General features: G+C 47.8%; 1 protein-coding gene across 1 annotated transcript in view; it reads left to right on the top strand.

Annotated features, from left to right (window-relative positions):
* The window catches only part of ZNF638 (zinc finger protein 638), a 197,465-nt gene that overhangs the window by 72,785 nt on the left and 96,865 nt on the right, over positions 1-27,815 (top strand). The window lies entirely within an intron of this gene.

Genomic DNA, 27,815 nt, shown 5'->3' with positions numbered 1-27,815 from the left:
CCCAGGACCCTAGCAAAGCCCCTGTCCGTTACTCTATTCAAGTGACTGGCGTCTGAACCAGCAGCATGGCGTTCTGCTCAAATGCTTTTCTGCGTAATGTTTTGACCCTCACATGGGGACACAGAAGCACCACATTTAGCTTGTGTAGCGTCCAGGACAGGATGAAAGGAAGCGACAGAAAACAACATGACAGCCTCGGTCTTGAATAATGGATGTGCTCTTTAAAGCAGACCTGAACTCAGAACTTCCTCTCTGCTCTCAGGGCTCATTTCCACTATCGCGAATTCGCATGCGTTTTTCGCATGCAAATTCGCATAGCAATACAAGTGAATGGGACTGTTTCCACTTGTCAGGATTCCTTTGCGTTTTTCTGTGCAGAAAAAATTCGCATGGCAGACCCATCAGAATTCGCATGCTGCATACCTCTATGCGAATCGCATACAATGTATTTAATAGAAACAATGGAAAAGCACACCAGCACTGCCATAGTTAAATTCGCATGCATCATCATCCATGCGAATTCCAGTGCGAATTCGCATGGACCCGCATGCGAATTTCGCATCTGCATGCGAATTTTTTCGGCGGCGATTCGCACCGCACAAGTGGAAATGCAGCCTCAAATATATGCAATAGCATAATAAACTTTTTTGTTACAGCTGATAAAAATCCTGCAATAAATCTGCATTGTGTCTACTTCCTGCTTTCATGGAAGCAGGCATAGGGTTAACTTCCTGTGTTTACAAATTAGCTGCTCTGCCAAGGCAGTCAGCTGACACAGCTGAGAGATCAAATTACAGTTGTGTTTAGATACAGATGAGGGGGAATTAAGACAGGCTAAACTCTCTAAATACATACAGGGGGCATTTCTCTATGTTTTTCTTGTGGACTGTGCAGGTTCAGTCCACCTGTAGGAAGTATAGAGGAGACTTGGTTTAGCTGTTTGCGCAGTAGTGCTGTCAGCGATGATCTGTATGTTACGCAGTGTGACTGTACCAGCCGTAGGCCACGGCAGAGGGGGGGTCAGTAACCCCCGAGTGTGAGGAAGAAGAGATGGGTCGCTGTCTGACAGCCCTGTTGTGTCACAAGGTCACATGCCCACGAGGTGATGAGTGAGACGACAGGGGACACAGCGGCTGTCCGCAGAGAGGCTGCCCGAAACTGGAGACGGCTGCTTTTTGCAGGTGGAAATCCCTTCCTAATGTTCTCTGGCCCACAAACAACTCAAACACTCCGAGCGCTTACAAATCCGGACAATGACTACCAGCGGGGGGATTATCTGCAGAATGCGGCACGGCGAAAATAATTACACCCAATACCAGCTGCTAATATTATCCAATGCCAGCAACAGATCGGGGGTCCCAGTGTGAAGCCCCTGGAGTCTGCGGTACACGGACTTCCCAAGCTGGGTGCTGAAAGATTTCCGTGGAAGGCTCACAAAGAGGCCACAACGTAACCCTCGTAGTCACCAGCAGGGATCAGAGCCAACCCCTCAGGCAACAGTTACCGATATTCTACAATTGGGCAGCGGTAATTCCAATAGTTAAATATCTGTAAATGTCACACAAGCCCTCTCTCTACCGAAGCCCAGCCCTAGTAGTACAGCAAAGTCCCCGTTATCCGGAACTCAGGCAACCGGATGTCTCTACTAACGGGCATAAGGCCTCTTGCACACTACATGCAATACCGATTTTTAATCGATTTTCACATGCAATTCCGATTTTTAATCGGTACTGCATGCTGCATCTTTTTCTGCGTTTTTCTTTTGATAGCATCCAGGGGAAATCAAAATCGGAATTCAGAATCAGAATCAGAATCATCAGAATCATTTTATTTATCGCCAAGCACGACTTGGTCGTGCCCGGAATTGGGCTTGGCACAAGCAGGTACAGAAAAAAGGACAGGCAACAGAGATAACAGAAAGCATACATCAAGCATAATGTAGTACAGTGGTGGTACACAACAGAGAAAAACCTTGTAGTACAGTGGTGATCAGGGCCGGATTTGTACTTTTTAGCGCCCAAGGCCAACTATACTGTCTATTTGTTTTTTATATCTGTGTGCCCCAATGAGAATTCTACTTACTTTCCATCATTGGATGTCACAGACAATAACTATTTTAGTAATATGCGTATAGACTATGTTATGTTTTCCTTAAGAACTTTTATGTTATGCTTGCTATCTCGTTAATGATGGAACCATTGTGTCACCATGAGAGGCTGATGTGTACCTGCATGATAGAGCTTACAGGTCTTGCAGGGACGACACAAGTACAGGACAGAGGGTTCAAAGGGTAAATCTGGACAGGGATGGCTGCACAGAACAGCTTTACTGCCCCTCACTGAGCCGCCCCTAAATTTCTGGTGCCCTAGGCCATGGCCTATGTGGCCTTGCCAGAAATCCGGCCCTGGTGGTGATACACAACAGAGTAGTACAGTGGTGATACACAACAGCGAAAAACCTTGTTCGCAGTAAATATGTAGATCTGCTGTGCAGACATGCTTAAGGGACGGTTCTGGTCAGTGGCGTAGCTAAGGAGCTGGGGGCCCCGATGCAAGTTTTACAATGGGGCCCCCCCAAGCACTCTATACATAACAATTGATACGGCGCACCAAAACCTGCCAACGGCAACTACAGGGTCAGAGGTGCAAGAAGGGGATGGGGAACAGCTTGGTAAGGATTACCACTATTCAAAGTATCTATAGAAGTGATTATTATAAGCACAGGACCAATAGAGAGCTAAAACTGTAGTTGTGGGAGGGCCCTTCGGGGCCCCTCTGGCCCAAGGGCCCCGATGCGGTCGCTACCTCTGCAACCCCTATTGCTACGCCCCTGGTTCTGGTTAGTTGAGGGAGAACGGTTCTGGCTAGTTGAAGACTAGGCTGATGGGAGGATGGTGCGGTGGTGGAGGGGGGTGGGAGTGAGTCTAGAGAGTTCGGTGATTTGACCGCTGAGGGGAAGAAACTGTTCCTGTGTCTTGAGGTCCTGGTGTAGATGGACCGATACCTCTGGCCCGAACGGAGCCGACTGAAGAAGCGAGAGCCTGGGTGTGAGGGATCGTTAGCGATCCGCAAAGCTCTGGAGCACAGTCTGGTGTTGTAGAGGAGGTCCAGCGGGGGGAGAGGTTTTCCAATGATTCTCTCCGCCGATTTGATGACCCTCTGTAGCTTGTGTCTATCACTGGCAGAGGAGCCCGCGTACCAGACCAATATAGAAGAGCACAGGACAGACTCAATTGTGGCTGAGTAGAAGCTTGTCAGAAGTTTCCGGTCCATACCGAACTTCCTCAGTTGGCGGAGGAAGAATAGTCTCTGCTGGGCTTTCCTCTGGATGGAGGTAGTGTTGGCCTTCCACCTCAGGTCGTTGGAGATGGTTGTGCCCAGGAGACGAGTGCAGGGGACTCGTGCAACTTCCGTGCCTTTAATATGGATTGGGGGTGGGATGGGGGCGCGCTTCCTAAAGTCTATGATCAGCTCAACAGTTTTTGCAGTGTTGAGCACCAACCCATTCACCCTACACCAGTTGCAGATACTTTCGACCTGGTGACGGTAAGCCTCCTCATCGTTGTTGGAGATGAGTCCAACAATGGTGGTGTCATCCGCAAATTTGATAACTTTGACGGAGCTTTCAGTGGATTCGCAGTTGTTTGTATACAGAGAGAACAGGATCGGTGACAGGACGCAGCCTTGTGGGGCCCCTGTGTTGGTGGTTCTTGGTTGAGAGAGGATGGCACCCAGCTTGACGACCTGGGATCTGTTTGTGAGGAATTCAGTGATCCACAGGCGCAGGGAGGGGTGGACATTGAGCGCAGCAAGGTTCTCCTGAAGTATTTTAGGGCTGATGGTGTTAAACGCCGAGCTAAAGTCAAGGAGGAGGATCCTGGCGTATGAGTTCGCTCTGTCCAGGTGCTCGTAGACTGACTCCAGGCAGATGTTGATGGCGTCGTCGGTGGACCTGTTCGCTCTGTATGCAAACTGGTGTGGGTCTAGCAGGGGCTCCGTTGAGACTTTTAGCATGGGCATGACCATGCTCTCAAAAGTTTTCATAATGACGGATGTGAGAGCCACAGGTCTGAAGATGTTGAGGTCGGTGACTCCCTGCTTCTTGGGTACAGGGATGATGGTCGACCTCTTGAAGCAAGCAGGAACTTTACCTTCCTGGAGGGATCTGGTAAAGATGGCAGACAGAATGGGAGCTAGCTGTTGTGCACCGGTTTTTAGGCATGCTGGTGACACACCATCTGGGCCTGAGGCTTTCCTAGTGTTTAGCCTTGACAGGTGCCTCAGGATGTCATCCTCGTTCGCGGTCAGAGACGGTGAGTTTGGGCATGGAGCAGGCGGGGTGGAGGAAGGAGCAGGTGGCTCCAGGAGCCCTGCACATGCTGCTTGGTTCTCGAATCTGCAGTAGAATTCACTGAGGTTCTCAACAAGCTCAGTTCTGGGATTTGCATGTTGAGGGGGGGGGAGGGGCTTATAGTTGGTGGCAGCCCTGAGTCCTTTCCATACAGTTCGGGAGTTGTTTGAGGAGAGTTTCTGTTTCAGCTTTTCCCCATAGCTCTTTTTTGAATCTCTCAGTTCCTTGTTCAGGTTGTTTTTTGCCTCCCTGTAGTGCTCCTGGTTACCAGTCCTGTGTGCAGCTTCCTTGCAATACCGCAGGTGTCGTAGTTTTTTGGTGAACCATGGTTTGTCATTTGGATAAAGTTTAAAAGTTTTTGTTGGTATACACTGGTCCTCACAGAAGCTAATATATGATGACACGTTGTCCGCCCACTCATCTAGGTTTGGTGATTCCAGGGCCTCCCAGTCCGTGCGGTCGAAGCAGGCTTGAAGTTGTAGCTTAGCCTCACTTGACCATACTTTGGTGGACTTCAGGACTGGTTTTGCAGTTTCCAGGCACCTCTTGTAGGTTGGTATCAGGTGGATGAGGCAGTGATCGGATGAGCCTAGTGCTGCCCACGGAACGGCCTTATATGCACCTTTCAGGACCGTGTAGCAGTGATCTATTGCAAATTGCAAATCGGAATTGCAGTGTGCCTCATGAGGGGATAACAGGGACTAAGTTTTGGGGGTTTTACAAGGATAAAATACTGTACAAACCGAGCCTCTAGTGACACCTTGTAATCTTCCTGTAGCTCCAAGTACGGCTTCCTGTGTGTCACGTGACCTGTCGACAGCCGTGCACGGAGGTCGCTGGGAAGACACATGTATCCAGCATCAGGCGATGCCCCCCCCCCCCCCCCCCCCCCGGTCCCCGATACTGCGGACTGCTGTATCCGGATCACACCTAAAACAGCACTCGGCTAGTCCAGTCAGACTTCAGTCAGAGCACCTGATCTGAATGCTTGTTCAGGGTCTATGGCTAAAGGTATTAGAGACTAGGACAGCCAGGCAAAGGGGAAATATGTCAGCCACCATATCCGTTTCAGAGGGACGTGGAGGCTGATATTTATATTTAATTTAATGCCTGGCTGTCCCCCTGATCCTCTGCCTCTAATGCTTTTAGACATAGGCCCTGAACAAGCATGTAGATTAGATGTTTCTGACATAAAGCTGACAAGATTAGCTGCATGCTTGTTCCAGGTGTGTGATTCAGACACTAATGCCACAATGATCAGCAGGACTGCCAGGCAACTGGTATTGTTTAAAAGGAAATAAATATGACAGCTTCCATATAGCTTTTGCTTCAGGGTACCCAAAGTAAGGGGCAGCACGGTGGCGTAGTGGTTAGCTCTCTCGCCTTGCAGTGCTGGGTCCCTGGTTTGAATCCCAGCCAGGGCACTATCTGCAAAGAGTTTGTATGTTCTCTCCGTGTCTGCGTGGGTTTCCTCCTGGCACTCCGGTTTCCTCCCACATTCCAAAAACATACATAAGTTAATTGACTCCCACTAAAATTGGCCCTAGACTACAGTACTTACACTACATAATATAGACATATGGCACTGGTAGGGATTAGATTGTGAGCTCCTTTGAGGGACAGTTAGTGACAAGACAATATACTCTGTACAGCGCTGCGTAATATGTCGGCGCTATATAAATACTAAATAATAACAAAGTATAGTATATGAAGGCAGATAGTGTATATATATAGCATATGGTATGTGGGCAGTACGGTGGCATAGTGGATAGCACTGTCGCCTTGCAGTGCTGGGTCCCCAGTTCAGTCTGCATGGAGTTTGTTTGTTCACCCCGTGTCTGTGTGGGTTTCCTCTGGGAACTCTGGTTTCCTCCCACATCCCAATTTAAGTTAATTAGCTACAGCCTAAACAATTGGCCCTAGATTACAATGGACATATGACTATGGTAGGGATTAGATTGTGAGCACCTCCTTTTGCATCATGTTCTATTTAGGTGCTTAAAACAGAACAATTGTTACAATCATTTTTTTTCTGTTTGCTAAATAAAACTTTTTGTGGGGAAAAAAAAAATTGTGAGCCCCTCTGAGGGACGGTTAGAGAGGAGTCTATATATACTGCACTGTATAAATAATTATAATATTGTTTTAAAAGAAATAAATATGGCAGCCTCCATATACGACTCACTTCAGATTCCCTTTATCTTGGGCAGCAATCAAAACCTGTATCCTGTTTTAAGAGTTATGTCACCCTCTACTGGTCAATAGTAATATTACTGACAACATTACACTATATCACTGTCCTCATAGGATCTCACTATGTAAAGTTGAAACTCCCTACCATGGGTGGCACTACACTGCCCCCCCCCCCCCCCCCCCACAGGAATCACTTGTGCCCGCCCTGAGTGACAACCAACCCCTTCTACCCCCTTCTGACTGTGTCCTCCTTTTGCTTGTAGAGTTGTCAGACGCAGGCTAGGAGGCTGGAATGATTTGTCTGTGATCTGTCCACACAGGAACAGCTTGCTAGGAAGTAAGGATCACAGCTGGCTACCTATTAGTATTGTTGGGGTTGGGGAGGCACAGTTCCAGTGTTTGCCATGGGCGCTATATTACCCAAATCTACCCCTACCCGTCTTCAGGAGTGCTCAGAGACACAAGTGCTTCCGATGCCTCCCGAGGGCTCATGGAGGCGCATTCGACCAATTTGTCTCATACACATAACGGGGATGTCATGTCAGCACTGGAATGAGGGGACGCAGAGGGGACAGGGAAGGCTCTATAGGATCCAGAGCCTTCCCTCTCCATAGGTGAGTATCAAACTTTAGTTTTACTTTAAGGTGTAACTGTCGGGCATAAATCAATTCTTTATTTTTATCTGGTAAACAAGTAATAAGGATGCTAATCAGGCAATCCAAAAGTTAAAATCACTATTACTTTTCTTGTTGACAAATGATCATTTCTCAGTTTACCTGACTTATTTGATACACACAAAATTTGGTACGAAAAAAAGGAAGTTGCAGGGCATGCTGGGTTGTCCTTTTTTGCTTCTCTACTTCCCCTCAGACTTAAAGGGGCACTATTGCGAAAAATTGTAAAACTTAAAATATGTGCAAACATAGACAAATAAGTAGTACATTTTTTCCATATTAAATTGAGCCATAAATTACTTTTCTCCTATGTTGCTTTCACTTACAGTAGGTAGTAGAAATCTGACAAAAGTGACAGGCTTTGGACTAGTCCATCTCTTCATAGGGGATTCTCAGTAAGACTTTTATTCTTTATAACGATATTCCCTAAAAAGGATTTAAACCATGATGCTGGCCAGATTCCCTGCTCGCTACACAGTTTTTTGGCAGTTGGACAGAGCTTTTGAAAATAAATAAATACCTGAGAATCCCCTATGAAGAGATGGACTAGTCCAAATCCTGTCGCTTCTGCTAGATTAGAAAAGTAATTTATGGCTCATTTTACTACGGAAAAAACGTACTTCTTATTTGTATATGTTTGCACATATTTTAAATTTTACAATTTCTTGCCATAGTGCCCCTTTAACTAATGCAGCCTGATTGGCTGAAGCCTCTTTCCCTCCTGTTTTCCCCTCCCACACCTCTGTTCCTCTCTGATTGGGCAATATTTCTCATGCTGAAGCAAGGCACTTTCTATAGTGGAGGGCAGGCAATGCATACACAATCAGGCAGACGAGGGTAAGGGAGGACATGACATCAGTATTGGCTTCAAAATAGCCACAGTTAAAATGGGAAATGCTGAGAAGGAATTTCTCTTTTCTTACGGTAGAAAAATCACTGGGATCAAAATGTGGACAGTGCTATGTAAGTAGAGCAAGTATTTATCTACTTATATATATATATGTGTGTGTGTGTGTGTGTGGGGGGGGGGGTTGAGATAGTATGGCTGACAGCTCCTCTTTACGTAAATGCAGTATAATAGCTTCTCAGCCTCCCTTGGCCTTGGAGGAAGCTAGAAATGTAAGGAGAAGGTGTTCTTTGGATTAAGGGAGTTCAGCGTTTCTAATGGAGAGTGGAGAAAAGACTGTTCCCTTTCAGACTATCAGATGGTATTATAGAGAAGAGAACCTTCTGTTCAACATTCATAGTGCTTAAGTATATCTCTTGACTGCTATAGTTCGGACAAACAAATAAGTAAATAAAAACAACTGCAGTGGCGTAGCAACAGGGGGTGCTGAGGTTACAACCGCACTGGGGCCAGAGGAGTCCCAAGGGAGAGTCATACAAAAACAGTACCAGAGATTTCAGCGCAGCCGGTGCCACCATAGGCCATAATGGGAATTACGGCTACAGAGGAGCTCAGTGAGTAATTTGGGCGCAGGCAAAAGACAGAGCATAAATTACTATAACAACACTGTAATTTGGCCGCCAGCAATAGCTGGCAGCCAAATTGCATCTTTCCCCCACTATCCACAGCAGCCTGGAGGGGGAATAGTAATGAATGCTGCTGGGACTTTTCCAGGAGCAGGGTGAGCAGTTTATAGGCTTAATTATAGGAACGCCCCCGAGAGGCCCTCCCTCAACTGCAGTATTAGCTCTCTATTGGTCCTGTGCTGGTAATGATCACTTCTATAGATACTTTGAATAGTGGTAATTATTAACAAGCTGTTCCCCATCCCCTTCTTGCACCTCTGACACTGTGGTTGCCATTGGCAGGTGTTGGTGTGCTGTATCAATTGTTATGATAAAATGCTTGGGAGGGCCCAATATAAAATTGCACTGGGGCCCAAAGCTCCTTAGCTACGCCGCTGAACAACTGTATATACTTCAAGTATGTTGACGAGTTATGCAGATATAATCACTATGGAGCATTTCCTGATCTGTCTTCTGAGTATCTTCATTTGGTTCGCTGAGAAAGCTGCTCGTATCACTGGAGCCTGAAACACACATCCAATTTTTATTGGCCAATCTCACCACTTCCATGTAGCTTACCTGCACAATCTGTTTGTTCTCATACTACATGACGGTGGTAAAATTAGCCAGTGATTGGCCAATCAAAATTGGATGTGTATGCACCTTAAAGGTGGCCACTAAGAGTAGAAATTTCAGTAAAGAATTACCCAATCGATCAGATAAATGCAATCTGATTGGCAGAAAATAAAGCATGTTGATGTCTTAAATTGACTGCAAATGATTGTAAAGGTAAGAGACTGATACACACATCTGATTTTGATTGGCCAATCAATGACCGATTTTACAACCTCCATGCAGTATGAGACTCACACACACTAGGGGGCGCCCCCGAGGCCTGTGTAGTAAATCCACACCTGGCAGTTTTTACCTCTCGGTAACCCAGGCATTGTGTGTCTTCAGCAGGTCTGGGTGAGTGTAAAGGACTCCGCTCTGTCTCTAGATGTCACGCCGGACGGGGTCACATGAGACATCTGCTGCATTGATGCAGATAGCATTTCCCCCGCCAGATCTTGGCTCCGGCCCACGCCTGGTATCTTCACCTGTCTTGGGTTTTGCTTTCCTCCAGCTGGAAGGAGATCAGTGGATGAAATGAAAGCCCTCCAGAGTGCTGGAACTCTAGATCTACATTATTTATTGCAATAAACTGCCTGCAGAGACCCGTTTACTACAATATAAAACACAAGAGCTGTGTAATCTCCTGCGAATTGAGCTATTATGAAGCCATGTAATGGGAAGAAGTGCCCACTTGGAGGGGGATATCCACAGACCCTGCACTGCCAGCAGAGCCGGGATACAGATAATTGACAAACATGCTGGGTGTTGACAAGCAATTGAGTCGTAACTGTTGTAAAGTGGACAGAGAGCCCTACTGCTGAGGAGGAATTCAGAGCAGGGGCGTAGAAATCACTGGGCCCCCCTGCGAAACGTTGGATGGGGCCCCCTGCAAAACTTTGGATGGAGCCCCCTAATACCCCCCTTTGGATGGAGCCTCAGCCTCCCCCCAGCTTTCAGCATACGTAAACTGAGAACCAATGTACGATTAAACTGAGATGCAGTCATTAAAACAATTGTGCAGAGAATATAAAGCTTTTTCTCTCTGTGCCCAGACTCCTCAAACATCATTACAGGGCAGTAGCGCACAGCACTTGGGGAGGGGTAGAAAGGCTGCGGGTAGAGCAGCACTGAATAGGGACTGTCTACAAATCTTTGTCTGCAAAACTTTGTAGGATTCTTTATCAGTGGCTGAGCAGATGCTGTCATTAGAACAATTGTGCAGAGAGGAGAAATAGTTTTTCTCTTCTTGCACTTAGTTGTCAGTCTCTCAGGACGGTGCGCCCTGTGGCTTCTGGGACCCCCTGCTGCTGCATCTCTCGCAGGGTCTCGCCCCTGATTCAGAGCAAGATCATCCACCAGGCAACCTTGGCAGGAGCCTGGGGCCTAGTGAGGCAGACAAAAAGGGTACCAGACATATGGGTGCCGCCATAGCCTGTAATGTGAATTATATGGCTACAACAATTACGGCCATAGCGGCACTCAGAGGGTAATTTGGGCGCCAGCAAAAGATGGAGCCAAAATTACAAAAAAACAGTACAATAGCTGGCAGCCGAATGGCTTCTTTCCCCTGAGCCCATGGCAGCCAGGAGAGGGAATAGTTATTGGCGTCGCTGGGACTATTGTAGGAGCTGCTGAGCCCATGGCAGCCAGGAGAGGGAATAGTTATTGGCGTCGCTGGGACTTTTGTAGGAGCAGGGTGAGACGGTTTTCGGCTTCATCTTGCGCCCAAATTTCCTGGGACAATTTTTGGATGAATACAGGGCCTAGTAGGTGTCAAGGGAAGGGGCACACCAGCCACCTCCTCAGACTTCTCAAAAAGACCACAAGGGGGCCCCAAATCTACTACCCAATACATCTTAATCCCAGGGACGGATTTCTGGAAAGTCCAGAAAGGCCACAGCCTAGGGCGATTAAATTAGATAAGATAAGAAGGGCGGCATGACTTGGAGAGAGAAGAGGTCATATGTCAAAGTAAATCATCTCTTCTGGTCCCGCAGCGCAGCCATCCAGCGCCCTGCTCTGCACTAATAGCTGAATTTCAGAGTTCCCCAATCCCTGCATCTCTCTCTCACTTCTCACAATCATAACGGTCACCTGATAATCCATTCCTTTCTTTGTATGATCGACTTACAGATCGATGTGAGAAATACCAGAGATTTACATTACAAAGCAGATAGAACTAAGTTCCGCTGCGTTTTAATGCAGGCATTCCCAAACATCAGTGAGCTCTGCAGTTTCTTCACCTCTTTTACAGCTTTTACACTGACCCCAGCAGTTGTTAATTTATCTAATCCTAATTTATGACTGTTTTTCTTTTTTTTTTCCTAGTAGCAGTGGTCGCTTCTCTTCCTTAGTTAACTCTTTCCTGACTCATTTTCTGTCCTTCAGCTCCTACCATCTATGAGACTGCAGGATAAAAAATGCTGTTTTTTTCCCTTTCATTGCTAAACTGTCATTTTAAATGACACCTGAGCAGTGGTGCTCATCCAATATTTGGGTATCCGAACTACCCAGATAATCTGAACTTTTTCCACTATCCGAACTTTGAATAGCAATTCGGTTATTTTTTAAAATCTGAATAGCACTATCCGAGCAAACTCGGATTTCCCATCTGAGAGAGAGAGGGATTTTAAGTCCCCACATCATTAAAAAAACATGATGCTACATGCCTCATTTACCCTAAAAAACGTTTTAAAGGCAATTTACATAAGCCTTCTTCAGACTTTGTTCCCGTATACTGCCAATATGTTAGAGCACACCACCATATGTACATTCAGCATTCAAAAGAGATGCATAGCTTTTTCAGCAAATATAAATAAATGTCATTCAGATGCTTTAAAGTGGAGCTGATTTCTTGCACAGGACAGAAGGAAAACAGAGAAATGTACCCTGTATGTATTTCGAGAGTCTGTCTAATTCCCCCTCCTCTGTGTCACAAGTTGTAATTTGATCTCTACACTGTGTCACCTGACTCAAGAAAAGTGGAACTACGCTCACAACCTCCGTCTGCCGACAGTGCAGGATAGCAGGCTGCCAAAAACCTCGGATCCAAGACTGTACAAGAAGTGGAATCCGCACGATGTCGGTTGAAACTGCAAATCTTTATTGGATCATAAAACACGACAGGCTAACCCAACACCACCTGACTGCCACAACATCTAAGCTCATTTGAAAAAACAGGATGTTAAAAATATGTCTGCTTCCATAAAAGCAGAAAGTAGACACACTGCAGATTTATTGCAGAATTTGTATCAGCTGTAACAAAAATGTTTTTATTGAAATGTTATGTTGTTGCGTATCTTTTAGAGCAGAGAGGAAGTTCTGAGTTCAGGTCCACTCTAATTACAACAGAACATCCAAAGTGGGTCTTGGTGACAGCAGGCCTAGGGCACTGGGAAGTACAAATCCGGCCCTGCTTAATCCACCTCTGGAAGAACTAAATATAGAGCTGATGAATTAAAGGATTCCTGAAGTGGGGATGAAAAGATGCCCCAGTACTGGTTGGATTATTTTTGGAACCTCATAGAGCTCATCGTTCCACCGCAGGGTACCTCTTCTCCTTCTGGCCACGCCCCTGACCATACCTCCCACCTGTTTGAAATAAAAAAGAGGGACACTTAAGCCACACCCCTGCACACACTTCCAATCACACCCTGGCACACCTCGAATCACGCATATTATAAAGATTCCATAAGAAAATGATGTTGTCTTATACTGTAATTCAAACCACACTGGCCCTTTCTACCCTGATTCATTTTCCTTTATAAACAGTTGAACATAAGAAATATATCAATTTAAAGGATGGGAATACAATTTATAGTCAATAAAACACATTTTTTTTCTGTAGATAAAATGCATATATTTACACAGATCTGTACGTCAGTCCTGAAAGAGGGACAAATGAGGAAGAAAGAGGGACAGAGGGGCATGGGTCCCCAAGAAGAAACAAGCTAGACCAGGCATGGGGAAACTTGGTCCTCCAGCTGTTGAGGAACTACAAGTCCCACAATGCATTGCAGGAGTCTGACAGCCACAGTCATGACTCAATAAAGGCAAATGCATTGTGGGATTTGTAGTTCCTTAACAGCTGGAGGGCCAAGTTTGCCCATGCCTGAACTAGACCATAGCTAGACCAGCTAGAAACATACCTCACAATAACCTGCTACCTTCTTTTATTCTAAGGGCCGGTTCACACTTGCGGTTCTCTGCCGAACGGACCGGATGACCTGACCGGATCGGAACCGTACGGTTCTGATCCGGACCTGATCCGGTCAGTTTGCATCAGGTGTTCATCAGGATGCGATCCGGATCCGTTTGGCAAAAGATAGTAGAAATAAAATAAAAATGTTGGGGTCTGGGAGGTCAGCAGAAGGTGGACCTGTGGAATCAGGCCCTCCGCTGTTTAGCACTCACCTCCACCTCCGACATGCTGCCAACATCTCCAGCACGTTTAAAGTCACTGCTGCTCCACCCCAAAATGCTTGCCCATGTGTCCCCATCCAAAATCGCCGCTTCAATACGCATAGGAAGTGGGGTAGAACATCCGGATTTTTAGCCAGTGTGTTGTGCGCTCTCCGGTTCTCATTGGTTTGTATTGGCCGGATGGTGCAGTCCGGCTCCGCTCCGGATACGGCTGCCGGAGGAGCCGGACCAAAAAATAGCGCATGTTGGGTCTTATGCCGGAGTCCGGATCCGTTCCGGATCCGGTCCGGACGAAACGGACGCATGTGAACGGACGCATAGGCTTTCATTGCTATGCCGTGCGTCCGTTCCGTCCGTTCTGCATGCGGTCCGGCTCCGGCGATTCCGGACGGCGACCGCTAATGTGAACCGGGCCTAATACTAATCACAATTCTCCTTATTGTGTTATGGAAAAAACGGTATTGTGTGTGGCCAACTAGATCTTGCAGGCAGGGAACACACTTGTTAGATTCAAGTATTTTTCCGCATGTGGCAAACCACAAACCAAGTCAATGGCCCGCGCAGGATTTTTATTACCTGTGTTTCGTTTGCCCATTTTTTTTTCCACGTTACAAAATTGGACAACCTTTTGCTATTTTCCTCACAAATCGCGAGCATTTAAACCTGCAGTGGGCTTGATTCACTAAAACAAATAGCACGCCTTATCAAAGTTAACACGCCTTATCAGAGTAGCATAGTGAGCGCTACGAACGTATGCCTGCTAATTGGCAATGACAAGAGCTCCACTCGTCCTGCCCTGAGCCCCTGCGGGTTCGTATGCTACTCTGATAACCTTGATAAGGTGTGTTAACTTTGATAAGGCATGCGATTTGTCTTAGGGCTGGATCACATTGGGGCGATTCTTCTGCGCTTTGCTGATTGCCAGCGATCAGCAAAGTGTGGCTACAATGTATCCCTATGGATACATTCACACTGCAGCGGTTGTGATTTCGATTAATCGCAAACGCGCTGCATGCAGCGTTTTGGGGGTGATTGTGCTGTGATTCTCATTGTAATGAACGGAAATCACAAGCGCAAAGCGTGCAAGAATCACGAGACTTTTTGTTAAAATCTCGATGGCGAGCCAAACGCGATCGGGGGCTAGTGGCAATCCGAGCGCCAAGTGTGAACTAGCCCATAGTGAATCAAGCCCCTTGTATTTCAGAATAATTTGCACACGGAAAACAGGAATAAAAAATGCGACTGAAGAGCGCCACAGAACTGAAAAAATGCCTGCACAATCGCAAGGAAAAGTGTGTTCTTGTCTTAAAAAGCGATATTGTCACCATAAAAATCAAATTTCAACAGCAACTGGTCTGAGTGTATTAAGTGATAAAGATGCTAATCCTGCATTCAAAACTTGCACAACGTTTTCTGCTGTTATGGTTTGTACTTTGTAGTTATCACATACTTTAGGTGCACTGGCCCTAGTGCCAAAAAGTTGAATGCTGGGAGTGCTTTTTATTTATAATATATTCCTCCTCTTCCAATTATTTCCCTGCCTAGCTGCTTATCAGAAACACCCTCTGATTATTTCTATTTACAAGCAAGGCTGAGGTGACTCAGTGATTGGATGCGTAAATAAAAAATGACAGTGCAGTTCCTAGTATACACCTCGGTGGGAGTGTCTGAAGACTCTGGGAGGAGGGCAGCTAATGAATACACAATGAGCAAGAGAAGGGAGGGGGGAAAACAAGAGTCAGGGAGGATAGGATGTCAGCATTAGCTTGGCAAGATGGCCACTGCCTAGAATAGGATTTTCTGCTTTTCCTTTATAAAATTCACAGGAATCATTACGTGGCTAGCACAATACATGTGTTATGTAAGTATTTATCTACTTATATATGTGTTTTTTATTTCTAGGTTAGCATGGGTGTCGCTTGTTCTTTAACATTGATCTGCTACTATTTACATGAAAACCTCACGTTCTGACTTTTCTTCAGGGTGGGAGCACGCTTGCGTCTGCGATTTTGCGGGCATTTTCAGGGTTTGCAGCTTTCTGATTTTGCATTTTCTGCCGACTGTCCGTGGATTTTCAGATTGCGTCGCAATGTATTTACTCTGGAAATGTGTGTGTCATGCTGTAAAAGTAAACTGCTGTGCGATTTAAAATCGTAGCAAAAAATGTAAAACATGAATGAACACAAACGGCATGCAAATTCCGAGGGAGCCATTGACTACAATGGCCAGTGCGGAAGTGCATGTTCTGCTGTGTATGGCAAAAAGAGCACAAATCCAACGTGTGCTTGCTGGATACGCTTTCAGGTAAAGTCCCTCTCCTTTCTGCTTTCATTACTATTCCTCAACAGTCTTTTCCATCTTTCTCATGTTTCCTCAGCTTGTCAGTCACTCTTCAGCCATGTATGTAATTGCGGTGCAAGCCACAAGGTGGCACATGTGAGCTGCTTTCCAGCTTCTCCGGGTCAGTGTGTTCCCTGAGCAGCTGGAGTTGCATTCATATGAAGAGGACTCAAGGCCTAGTACACACTATACAAGTGATGGGAATTCCGGCTCTTCTCGGAGAATCGGTTCTTCTGAATCGGCTCCCATTAAAGAGCCGGCTCTTCCGGCTCTGCATCGGCTCTTCATTAAATATCTCTAGACACCACTCAGAATCGGAGTAAAAGCCCCGCCCCCGTCTCCATGACAACTCCAGACTGCTTCTCTGACTGGGCAATCCCTCCTGCTACTGCTCTACTCCGCCCCATACACTCCTACAAGCTGCAAGAGGAGGACTACATCTCCCAGCATGCCTCAGCGCCCTTTATTACTCAGCAAATCAGAGCTGTGTTGGGCGGCTGAGGCATCGGCTCTTTCTAAACCGAGAACCGGTGTGGTGTCTGATTTAGCTACTACTTCGTCTGATTTAGCTACCGGTAGCTAAATCAGACAGCACAGTGTGTCTGGAAAAGCTACCCTGTCTGAATTAGCTACCATGGCAAAAAACAAACCCTGTGTATATGCTGCATAATGTTGTTTGCCTAGGTTACAGATCTTATTTATGTAATAATAATTATGTTGGCTATGAAATAGCCAATAGATTGTTCTTCTAGTTCAGCTCGTTCTTCTTGTTATTATTAATATTGTTATTATTAGCGCTCCCCATTTTCTATACGCTACGCCTCCCACAGTTTTAGGGGTACAAGCCCCAAACTTTCTACACTTATTCGTCTTATAGCAAAGTATATTGCTTGTGCTTTAATAAGCGATCCCACCCTCCGGGCCCCTGCGGCGGACCCCGGAAGACCCCTTTTTCCGTGTTGACTTTGACAGGGAAAAAATTTAAATCACTGCCACTCGTACAGTTTTGAAGCTACACTCCCCAAACTCGGACCACATATTGTAGGTGTAACCCCAAATAAAAATATGTATTTTGGGGGGTCACCCTAAAGTGGGCGGAGCTACCAGCAGCCAATGCAAATTTGAAGTTACATTCACCAAACTTTGGTCATGGAGTGAAGCTGAAACATTTTGTCACATTTTGGGGACCCCCAAAAGTGGGTGGAGCCATAATCAACCAATCAGATTTTCCCTATTGACTTCAATGGGAAATTTTAAACCGCTGAAATTCGCACAGTATTAAAGCCAGAGTTCCCAAACTTGGCACCGTGGGTCACTAGGTGATTGCAGCTAAAATTTACAAAAATTGGGCGGAGTGTACAACAGCCAATCAAATTTCAGCCATTCATTTAAATGGGAAAATTTAAAACTGCTGCCGCTCTTAGACGGTTAATAGCAGGGTCCCCAAACTTGGTACAGTTACTCACTGGGGGACTGGGATTAAAATGCAGTAAATTGGGCAGGGCCAAAACCAACCAAACTTTCCACACTTATTCGTCTTATAGCCCCCACCCGCATGCAGAGTAGCACCGAAAAGGATTACGATGAAATAGGGCCCTAGACAAGATAGCACTTTTTTGGGCGCTAGTCTACTTTAGGGGACCCAGCAGGAAACCTCATAGGGAACAATTCTCCAATCACAGCATCCTTTACCGCACAAAGCATTGTGAATGGCTGAACAGGGTGGGTGTAATTTATTACAACCTAGAAGTTCAAGAGCATGCCGTCCACCAAATCACATTAGCTAGATTTCCCTATGAGGTTTCCTGCTGGGTCCCCTAAAGTAGACTAGCCCAATTTTTGTGCACTGCTGATGGTCACCTGACTATTTTAGTTAGATTTGGTGGGGGTAGCATCCACCAGGCCCCTAGACCAGACCCGTAGCTTGGGGGGGGGGTTGGGGTAGGACAAGTGCCCCCGGGCGCTAGGTCCCCAAGGGCGCCCATTGAGAATTTTACACCCCCCCTGGCCGCCTGCTAATTCCCCCCCCCCCCCCCCGGGCCGTCCCCGCTGCCAGGCAGGAGCAGCCCAGCTTCAGACCTCCGACCAGTCGGCGACCACTATGCGGGCGCTAGGACCTAGCGGACACCGCACTGATATGCGGAAGTGACATCACTTCCGCATATACAGCGTGGTGTTCACCGAGATTGGTGCGCCTGCTCTAACTGGTCGCCGGCTGATACTGAGGTCTGAAGCTGGGCTGTCCCTGTCACTATCTAACCTGGGGGGTCCATGTCACTAACCTGGGGGGTGCCTGTCACTATCTAAACTGGGGGTGCCTATCACTATTTAAATGGGGGGTGCCTGTCACTACCTGAACTGGGGGTCATGTCACTACACACACTGGGGATCACCAGTCACTAACTGAACTGGGAGCTCCTGTCACTACCTGAACTGGGGGGCTCCTGTCACTACCTAAACGGGGGGGCTCCTGTCACTACCTAAACTGGGGGGCTCCTGGCGCTACCTAAACTAGGGGGCATCTCTCACTACCTAAACTATCTAGGCCAGCCAGCCCAGCATCACCACCAGCCAACCAGCCCAGAATCACTGGCAAAAAGGCCACAGCATCACCACCAGTCAGGGTAGCATTTACTTCAACCAGCCAGCCCAGCCACAGCATCACCGCCAGCCAGCCCAGTCACAGCATCACCACCAGTCAGGCCACAGCATCACTGCCAGGCCTTTCAGCCCACAGATCATCCCCAATCCAGACAAAAAAAGTATTGCCAGCCAGGCGAGGAGAATTCAGAAGCCAGGTGAGAGGTGTCTACTATATTAAGGGGGCATTCTGCCCATTTATGTGAAATGCTGTCTATTTATGTGCCTCATGACTGCTGAATTTGATTTGTTGGGGGACTCATGGTTACTGGATTTGTCTTGTTGGGGGACTCATGGTTACTGGATTTGTCTTGTTGGGGGCCTCAAGATTGCTGAATTTGTCTTGCTGGGGGCCTCATGATTGCTATATTTGTCTTGTTGGGGGCCTCATGATTTGTTGGGGGCCTCAAGATTGCTGAATTTGTCTTGTTGGGGGCCTCATGATTGCTAACTGCGAGACTATAGGAAAAGCTGAATCATTATCATATGAGACAATAGTATTAAACCTACTTTTTTTTTAGCTTTTTAAAACAGAAAATAAAACTGGGGGGTTAAAAAAAAAATACATTTTCAGGAGTAGGATGGATGAAATGGTTTATCTTCACAGTTTATTTTCAACTTGGATTTTCCATAATGTTCATGTATGAGTTAAAATGTTTGTATTTAGTTTAAATTGCTGTTGGCACTTTGCGATAGATAAGTGACTTTTCGCCACCACTGTCCTGATCTAATGTCCCACCATTGCTAAGTTCATGTAAACTTGTCTCCACCCGTGACCACACCCACATTTTGGTCTATGACCACACACATTTTTCGCTAAGCGCGCCGCGCTACGTAGCCCCAATTAGGGGGGGGGGGGGGGGACTGGATAATCAGCACCGGGTGCCAAATATGCTAGGTACGCCACTGGCTGCAATGTCTTTTTTTTTTTTCTTTAATTTATACATTTATTTTATCGATCCTCACCGCCAGCGGCGCCGAGCCGGATCTCCCCACTCAGTGACGTCACACGTCATCGCCGAAGTGGAACGCTGAGCAGAGCGGCAGTCAGCAGAGAGACAGAGGCGCCACCAGCGAGCCAGCCCCATACTTCCTAGAGGCTTGAGGTTAGACAGCGTTCCGTGCGTGGAGCCCAGGGTGGAGGCAGCAGCCGGACCGGATTTTAAATCAGCCAGAGCTAGGTGAGGCAGCTCAGGACCAAAGGCAGCGCACACCGCACAGCACTTACTGTCTGTCTATACAGGCGGCATATTTGACGGTGGGTGAGCGAACTTGAAGCCTGGCAGAGGGAGGAGGGTGGGTGAGCGTGAGCCTGGGGGGGGGGGGCTATAAACAGTTATGGAACATTCCAGGTCAGGAAGGTACATACTGAGGGAGGGAGGGTGGGTGAGGGTGAGCGTGAGCCTGGGGGGGGGGGGGGGGGGACTTGGGGCTACAAACAGTTATGGAACAGAACATGCTGGAAGGTACATACTGAGGGAGTATGCTTGGAAGAACAAAGAGAAATCGAGAGCCCAATATGGTGTAGTATTGTTAAGTTGGTTGTGGTTTAAAACAAAAAATCTTAGATATACTCACAAACATGGGTTACCCATAGGCAACCACTTCAAGTGCAGGTAGGGAGTATTATAACCTGACCCCACTCAGGTTTTTAAGATGTCGTTCTCTGTGGATAGGAAATGGGGTAGCACCCCTCCACCGAGGGTGGAATCAAGATTTCAGTAAAGCTTGGTGTACAGAGGCGCCAGAGTAGAATAAAAACATTTAAAACCCGTCTAAAAGAGGGGGATGTTCAGGTGGACTTACCTCTCTGGTCTGGGGTGCCATGTCAGCTGCTGGTGTTGGTCCACTGTGTTTTATCAAGGGCAGGGTCAATGCAGCTAGCTATCAGGAGATTTTGGAGCACTTCATGCTTCCATCTGCTGAAAAGCTTTATGGAGATGAAGATTTCATTTTTCAGCACAACCTGGCACCTGCTCACAGTGCCAAAACCACTGGTACCGTATATACTCGCATACAAGCCGAATTTTTGACCCCCAAAAAGGGGGTCAAAAGTTGGGGGGTCGGCTTGTATGCGAGTCTTCCCTGGTGGTCTAGTGGTGGGTGGTGGGTGGTCGGGTGGTCCGCGCCCCGCTCCCCCCCCCCCCTCCCCGCTCCCCCCGCGGCCGCCGCTGCTATTTTACCTTCTTAGACAGCGGCCGCTTCCTAATCCGCGTTCCTCTTCTTTCTCAGAGTGTCAGTGTATCACAGCAGCGCGCCGGGCGCTGCTGCTGTGACGATGCAGGGGGCAGGAAAGAGCGGTTCCCTTGGTAACGGCGATACAGATCGCCGTTATAGGGAGCCGCGCTATTTCCTGCCCCCTGCATCGTCACAGCAGCAGCGCCCGGCGCGCTGCTGTGAAACACTGACACTCTGAGAAAGAAGAGGAACGCGGATTAGGAAGCGGCCGCTGTCTAAGAAGGTAAAATAGCAGCGGCGGCCGCGGGGGGAGCGGGGGGGGGGAGCACTACCCACCTATGCTGGGCACTATACTCGCTAAACTGGGCACTATACTAGCTAAACTGGGCACTATACTAGCTAAACTGGGCACTATACTGGCTAAACTGGGCACTATACTGGCTAAACTGGGCACTATACTGGCTAAACTGGGCACTATACTGGCTAAACTGGGCACTTTACTAGCCATACTGGGGCACTATACTGGCTAAACTGGGCACTATACTGGCTAAACTGGGCACTTTACTAGCCATACTGGGGCACTATACTAGCTAAACTGGGCACTATACTGGCTAAACTGGGCACTATACTAGCTAAACTGGGCACTATACTGGCTAAACTGGGCACTTTACTAGCTAAACTGGGGCACTATACTAGCTAAACTGGGCACTATACTGGCTAAACTGGCCACTATACTAGCTAAACTGGGCACTATACTAGCTAAACTGGGCACTATACTGGCTAAACTGGGCACTATACTAACTAAACTGGGCACTTTACTAGCCATACTGGGGCACTATACTAGCTAAACTGAGGCACTACCTGTGACAATCCAGCTCCGCGATCCCGTCGAGATCTGCTCCCGTTAGCGTACGCAGGAAGTACGGGCGCAGACGGACAACGAGACCGGTTGCTGGATCGTCAGAGGTAAGAAGAAAAGGGCGACAGAGCGTGCCAATCCCGTCTAATCTGCTCCCGTTAGCATACGCAGGAAGTACGGTGAACAGATTGACAATAAAGGTTGGTCGCGCAGCTGCCGACAATATGTAATGGGACAAACATCCACCAATCCCGTATTACTAGGCCACTGTTGCCATGCAGGTCTCATGCGCTAGAGACTGCTGGAGGCAAATTCACTGTGTGCGTAGTAAACGGTTAAGATTGGTTGGAGGTGCCCATACATGTACAATTTTGATTGTATATACAATCGGTACGCAAAAAATATCGATTTCGCGCTGGAAATCGGGTAAATACACTGCCACCACTGTCCGGTTGTATGGAGCGGACAGTCTCCAACGCTATCATAATACGGTAGCCAGCCCAATCACGTTCAACACGCTCAAGTCACCGTTCGGGGAATAATCACTTCCGACGGCTTAAAGACTGTGAGCAATGTGACGTTAAAGAAAGGTTACTGGGTCCCTATATGATGCAATCTCGAATTGTATCTACAATCGAGAAACTAACGTTATCGATTTCGCACAGGAAAACTGGTACTAGCTAATCCTAGAAGGAAGAAACGGTTATTTACAACCTAGCTAGCAAATCAACAATCATAAGCAAATCATAAAACAATGCGGTAGTATGACTGACTCTTCAGAGGGCAGATTCGTTATAGCAGCAATCAGATGACCAGAACAGGCACAAGACTGAACGATAAAATCGCTAGTTTATTTCTAAACTACATACACACAGCTTATTTTAGAACAGATTGATTGACAGAGAGAAGAAAGGAAAAGAGAACAGAATGTCTGATTATATACAGTTCAAATACCGTTATTGGTAGTCCATGCGGCAATCGCAAGTCTTTGGCGAAAGTCCCAAAATGGCGGTTGCCATGCGGCCAACAGGCCTTTGTTAGGAAGTTCCAAGATGGAGGGTTTGCCCGTGTCCTTGCGGGCTGCCAGGATGTTACTAGGCATCAGATTGAAGGTAAAGGACTCAGAGCTTTCTGGGCTCTGTCTGGTTATAGCCCCCACTCCAGCAAGGAGGGGTTAGGGGGCGTGGATCACACACCTCTTTGGAATAGGAGATCCCTGCCCCTCTTCGAGAGACAAAATTTTACCTGAATCATGATAAGTGTGCTCATCTGCAAACCGTACAAGTTGTGTTAAATCTAATAACATTTTTAGGTTTGTCAGAATTTATCAAGAACGTTGATACCAAACTTGGGGAATCAGACCCCTGGGGTATTAGAGGGTTATTTTAAAACAATCTTACGCTAGATCTGGCAGTCCGATTGGTCCGTAAACCTGTCAGAACCAGCGCCCTGTGGAATCCCATAACCTGTGCAGATTTCATGGGCAGGGAGATCTGCTATGTCAGGAATTATGAAGGAAATATGGAGAACATATGAATCTTGGGATTCCTGAGGTCACAGCAGGTTTTCCTAAGGTCATTGAGAAAGCCAGCTGTAGTCTCTAAGTGGCTTCTGCAGGATGTTAGCAGGACCTCCTGTGGCTGCTCTTTTCATGTACGGAGCTGAGGAGCCACCAAGTCGGGGTTAGGCAGTGAAGGTGTGAGATTTCCCTCCTTCTGCCTGGTTGGGGGTCCCTGTGCTGGCAGAAAATCTTTTCAACAGGAGGCTAATTAGCTGACCATGAAAAGATTTCTCCAGCCCTTTGGTGAAGGGAAAAAAAAGTGTATTTAAACCAAAAACTGTATTAACCCCTGGCTCCCCTGATCTTCTTATAAACCAAGCCTTTCCCTCTGCTGTCACTGTTAATAGTGGCGACAGGGAATATTTTATAAGGCTCTAACTACTTTTTTAGGACGAATAAACGTTGATTCGTCACACCTCCCCCTTTTAAGAGATTAGCTGGGGAGGAGTCAACAAGACTCTGAGTAAAGCAATCCACTGTCTGCTGGGTCTGGTACGCCACATTCGGAAAGGCTGGGTTGCGCCTGACCTTGGGGGGTTGCCTTTTACCCATGGCATTGGTCAGTGGGTTAGTCAGGAGGCTACAGGGCGTAGCACACATCCTGTAGTATCCCGCTGTTTCCAGAGAGGCCTGTACCTCTGTCATCACAATCTGATCTGCGTCTGGTTCAACGGTCAGATTGTCAGCTGACAGCTGTCCTAGTACCAGGGACGAGTGATCGCAGTGTTGCTCCCAAGTCGGGGGGAACACAGGGATGTCATCCGGGTACGTGACTGTACAACCGTGCTTGCTCTTCCACAGGTCGTTCCACGCCTGGAGGAAGGTGGCTTGGGCATTCATCATGCCAAAAGACATCCGCATCGAGGCGTTTAAGTCCAAGGGCAGGGTGAATGTGGATTCCAGGCGTGCCTTGGGCACGGTTGGAATCTGCCAGTATCCGTAGCTCCGATCTATGATCGTTAGGTAGTTGGCGGATGCCAGCCAATCCAACAGATCACCGAGTGGAGTCATGGGATACGCAACGGTTATTGGGATGTCGTCCGGCATCCTATAGGCCTCACAGAACATGGTGGTCGGTGAGCTAGAGGATTTGCGGAGGACAGACATCTGTAACATCTCCTCATACTTCATCTTCACTTTTGCTTGCACCTCCGGAGAGGCGTTGTATGGGATCTGCCCTAAGGGCTTGTGAGTCCCCGGGTCCCTTCTGTGAACTGCTGTATCCTGCCCAGGGTTGCTGCGAAGATTTCGCTGTGGGGGCGCAGTGCGCTTCAGCGAGGCCTTCGGGGAGTACGAGAGGTGGGGGGTGACTTTCACATCATCCGCCAATTCTCGTGTGGGAGCTATCAAGCCTGGCAGGGGACCTGTGTCTTCCTGTTCTAATTGGCTGTGCTCTCCCAGAACTAACTGCGTTCTATCTGACTGGGCTTCTAACCGATCCACATGGACCGTGCTTTCACCTGGGGTGTCAGTTACATGGGGAATGGGTTCACTGGAGTAGTTACCATTCTCCCTGTACACCTTTAGTGGAGCTTCCACTGCTGGCGGCTTAGCGGTCTGGCCACTAAGTGCACGCAGGTTGGAGTCGCTCTGTAGTATCCTCACGGATGTGGGACTACAAGTCTCAGCCAGCTGCCTAGTGCGATCTGAGGTCAGCTGCTGAAAATCAAACTCTCTGGGGTCAGAGCTGACAGGAATGCCTGCAGGCTCTGAGCTCAGGTTACCAACAGTACTGTGTGTGTCTGTCTGCACAGGTATACCACAATAAACATCACCTTTTGGGTAAATCAAAATCACGTCAATATCGACATTGGTCTGGGGGTCAGAGATATCAGGGGAAGTCAAGACTCCTCCAGATAGTCCTGAGTCCGGACTACCGGTGACACTGAAGGCGTCACCCAGCGTACTCTCACAAACATGCACAACATTATCAAAAGCATTTGCATAACATGATATGTCATTTTTAGCATGAGTGTCACCCGCCTGAAAGTCAGAATTGTCAGAGGGAATCCCTGCTGTCAGCTCTGAGTTCATGCGGCTGGCCATAGAGTATGTAATGGCCAAAGAATGCACAGCGTTTCTATCACAATTATCACTGACACATGCAATTTCATTAGTAATAACAGGTGCAGAAAGAGATAAAAGACAGTCAGTTGCTGGTACATGTAAATCTGAGGGTACCTCCCGCCCAGCGGCGTTAGGTACAGTAGCATTAGCAGGTAAGGGTTTGACATCTCCCTGTTTTCCCATAGGCTGGTACAGTACCTGGTGGTCAGGGAGTCCTGCTGGGCACTCCTGCATATCAGCAGAAAATTCCGAAGGGCACACAAGCGTGCCTAGATCAGTGCCAAGCACAGGAGGAGAGGGAAACTCAGCAACAGCCCACTCTGGAAAACCCACCCCCCATCTGGCCTTCTCGGGACCTGGGATAACAGGGTTGTGGTGGTTGGGCCTGACTTCAGTCAGGGTGAGGCGCTTTTGTGGGAGAATATCTTCCTCTGTGGCAAGGTCAGAACAGACCAAGGAAACATCTGCTTCTGGAGCACTGGAGCAAAAGATGATCTGGTCGTCCACTGGAGCACTGTGACGATTTCCGGAACCGTAGAGCATCTCTGACACGCTGACAGGCAGTGCAGAGGGTGATGCAGGTGACGGATCAGGGTTGCTAGCCATCTTCGGGCTAGGGACGGTCGTTCTCTTCCTCTTGGGACAGAAGAACTTTATGTGGCCAGTTGCGCCACAAAGATTACACGTGCGAATGGCAGGTGTGTCAGACTGGGATGCAGCAGTAGCAGCAGCTGCAGGTCTCAGTGGCACAAAGCTCACTGGACCAGGAGGAGCAAATGCAGTAGGCTTACCTCCTTCCAAGTCTTGGGACAGTGTTCTGTGACTGTCCAGCACCAGAGTTCTCTGGCTGTCAGGTACAGGAACCTGATGGTACGCCCTCTCAGAGGTGCGCACAGGAAAGTCTCGTTCCGTGCCCTCTTCCATGGCAGGAAGTTTTGCTGTGGGGGTCACGGGTAGAGGTTTGCATCTCTCCACCGAAACACATAGTGAAGAGTGCTGATTTGATTGGGTTAGCTGGGCCAACTCCAATTCACGCTGGAGCCGTAGCTCTTCGATCTGGAGATCCCGCTGGCGCAGACACTCTCGGTGCTCCTGGTATCTGCGCAGTTCCTCGCCGGTCAGGTTTGCCAACTCCAATTCCCGCTGGAGTCGTCGCTCCTTGGCCTGGAGATCAAACTGGCGCAGCCGCTCTTGGTGCTCTGCTTCACGCTGGAGCATCTCCGCCTCATGCTGGAGCATCGCTGCCTCATGCTGGCGCTGACATTCTCGGAACTCCTGGTACAAGCGCAGATCCTCGCCGGTCAGGTTTGCCAACCACTCCGGGGGTATCAGGATTGCAGGTAATAGAGGCATTAAGCAAGGTGGCGACAAGGATTCCATCTCTGGGGTTATGCCACCAGCTCAGCCTTGCTTGTGCTGCAAGCAGCAATGCCGTGCGATTCGCAGAGGGCTTGCACGTCAGGAACTGACCAATTTTGGTGAAACTGAACTGAATCAGACATTCAGAAGAGAAGAGTACAAGAAAGAGTAGGATATAGCAAAGAAAAAGTTAGGAAATGTAGACCAATCTATTCGCTATCAATGTGTACCGTTTTGTGCCCAGAACTTCGGTTCTGCAAGACAGGATACTTAGCGACCACTGTCTTATTATTCTGGTTGCAAAGACTGAGTTTGTCAGATCTTTGCGCTCTGATTTCCCAAAAGCTGGCTATGCCTGGTTTTGGGGTGTGCTATCACCACCACTGCCCACCAATGTGACAATCCAGCACCGCGATCCCGTCGAGATCTGCTCCCGTTAGCGTACGCAGGAAGTACGGGCGCAGACGGACAACGAGACCGGTTGCTGGATCGTCAGAGGTAAGAAGAAAAGGGCGACAGAGCGTGCCAATCCCGTCTAATCTGCTCCCGTTAGCATACGCAGGAAGTACGGTGAACAGATTGACAATAAAGGTTGGTCGCGCACTGCCGACAATATGTAATGGGACAAACATCCACCAATCCCGTATTACTAGGCCACTGTTGCCATGCAGGTCTCATGCGCTAGAGACTGCTGGAGGCAAATTCACTGTGTGCGTAGTAAACGGTTAAGATTGGTTGGAGGTGCCCATACATGTACAATTTTGATTGTATATACAATCGGTACGCAAAAAATATCGATTTCGCGCTGGAAATCGGGTAAATACACTGCCACCACTGTCCGGTTGTATGGAGCGGACAGTCTCCAACGCTATCATAATACGGTAGCCAGCCCAATCACGTTCAACACGCTCAAGTCACCGTTCGGGGAATAATCACTTCCGACGGCTTAAAGACTGTGAGCAATGTGACGTTAAAGAAAGGTTACTGGGTCCCTATATGATGCAATCTCGAATTGTATCTACAATCGAGAAACTAACGTTATCGA

Source organism: Hyperolius riggenbachi, chromosome 1 (assembly GCF_040937935.1).
Source record: "Hyperolius riggenbachi isolate aHypRig1 chromosome 1, aHypRig1.pri, whole genome shotgun sequence".
NCBI lineage: Eukaryota > Metazoa > Chordata > Amphibia > Anura > Hyperoliidae > Hyperolius > Hyperolius riggenbachi.
Note: the sequence above shows the minus strand (reverse complement) of the source record. Positions and strands in the feature narration are given on the sequence as shown.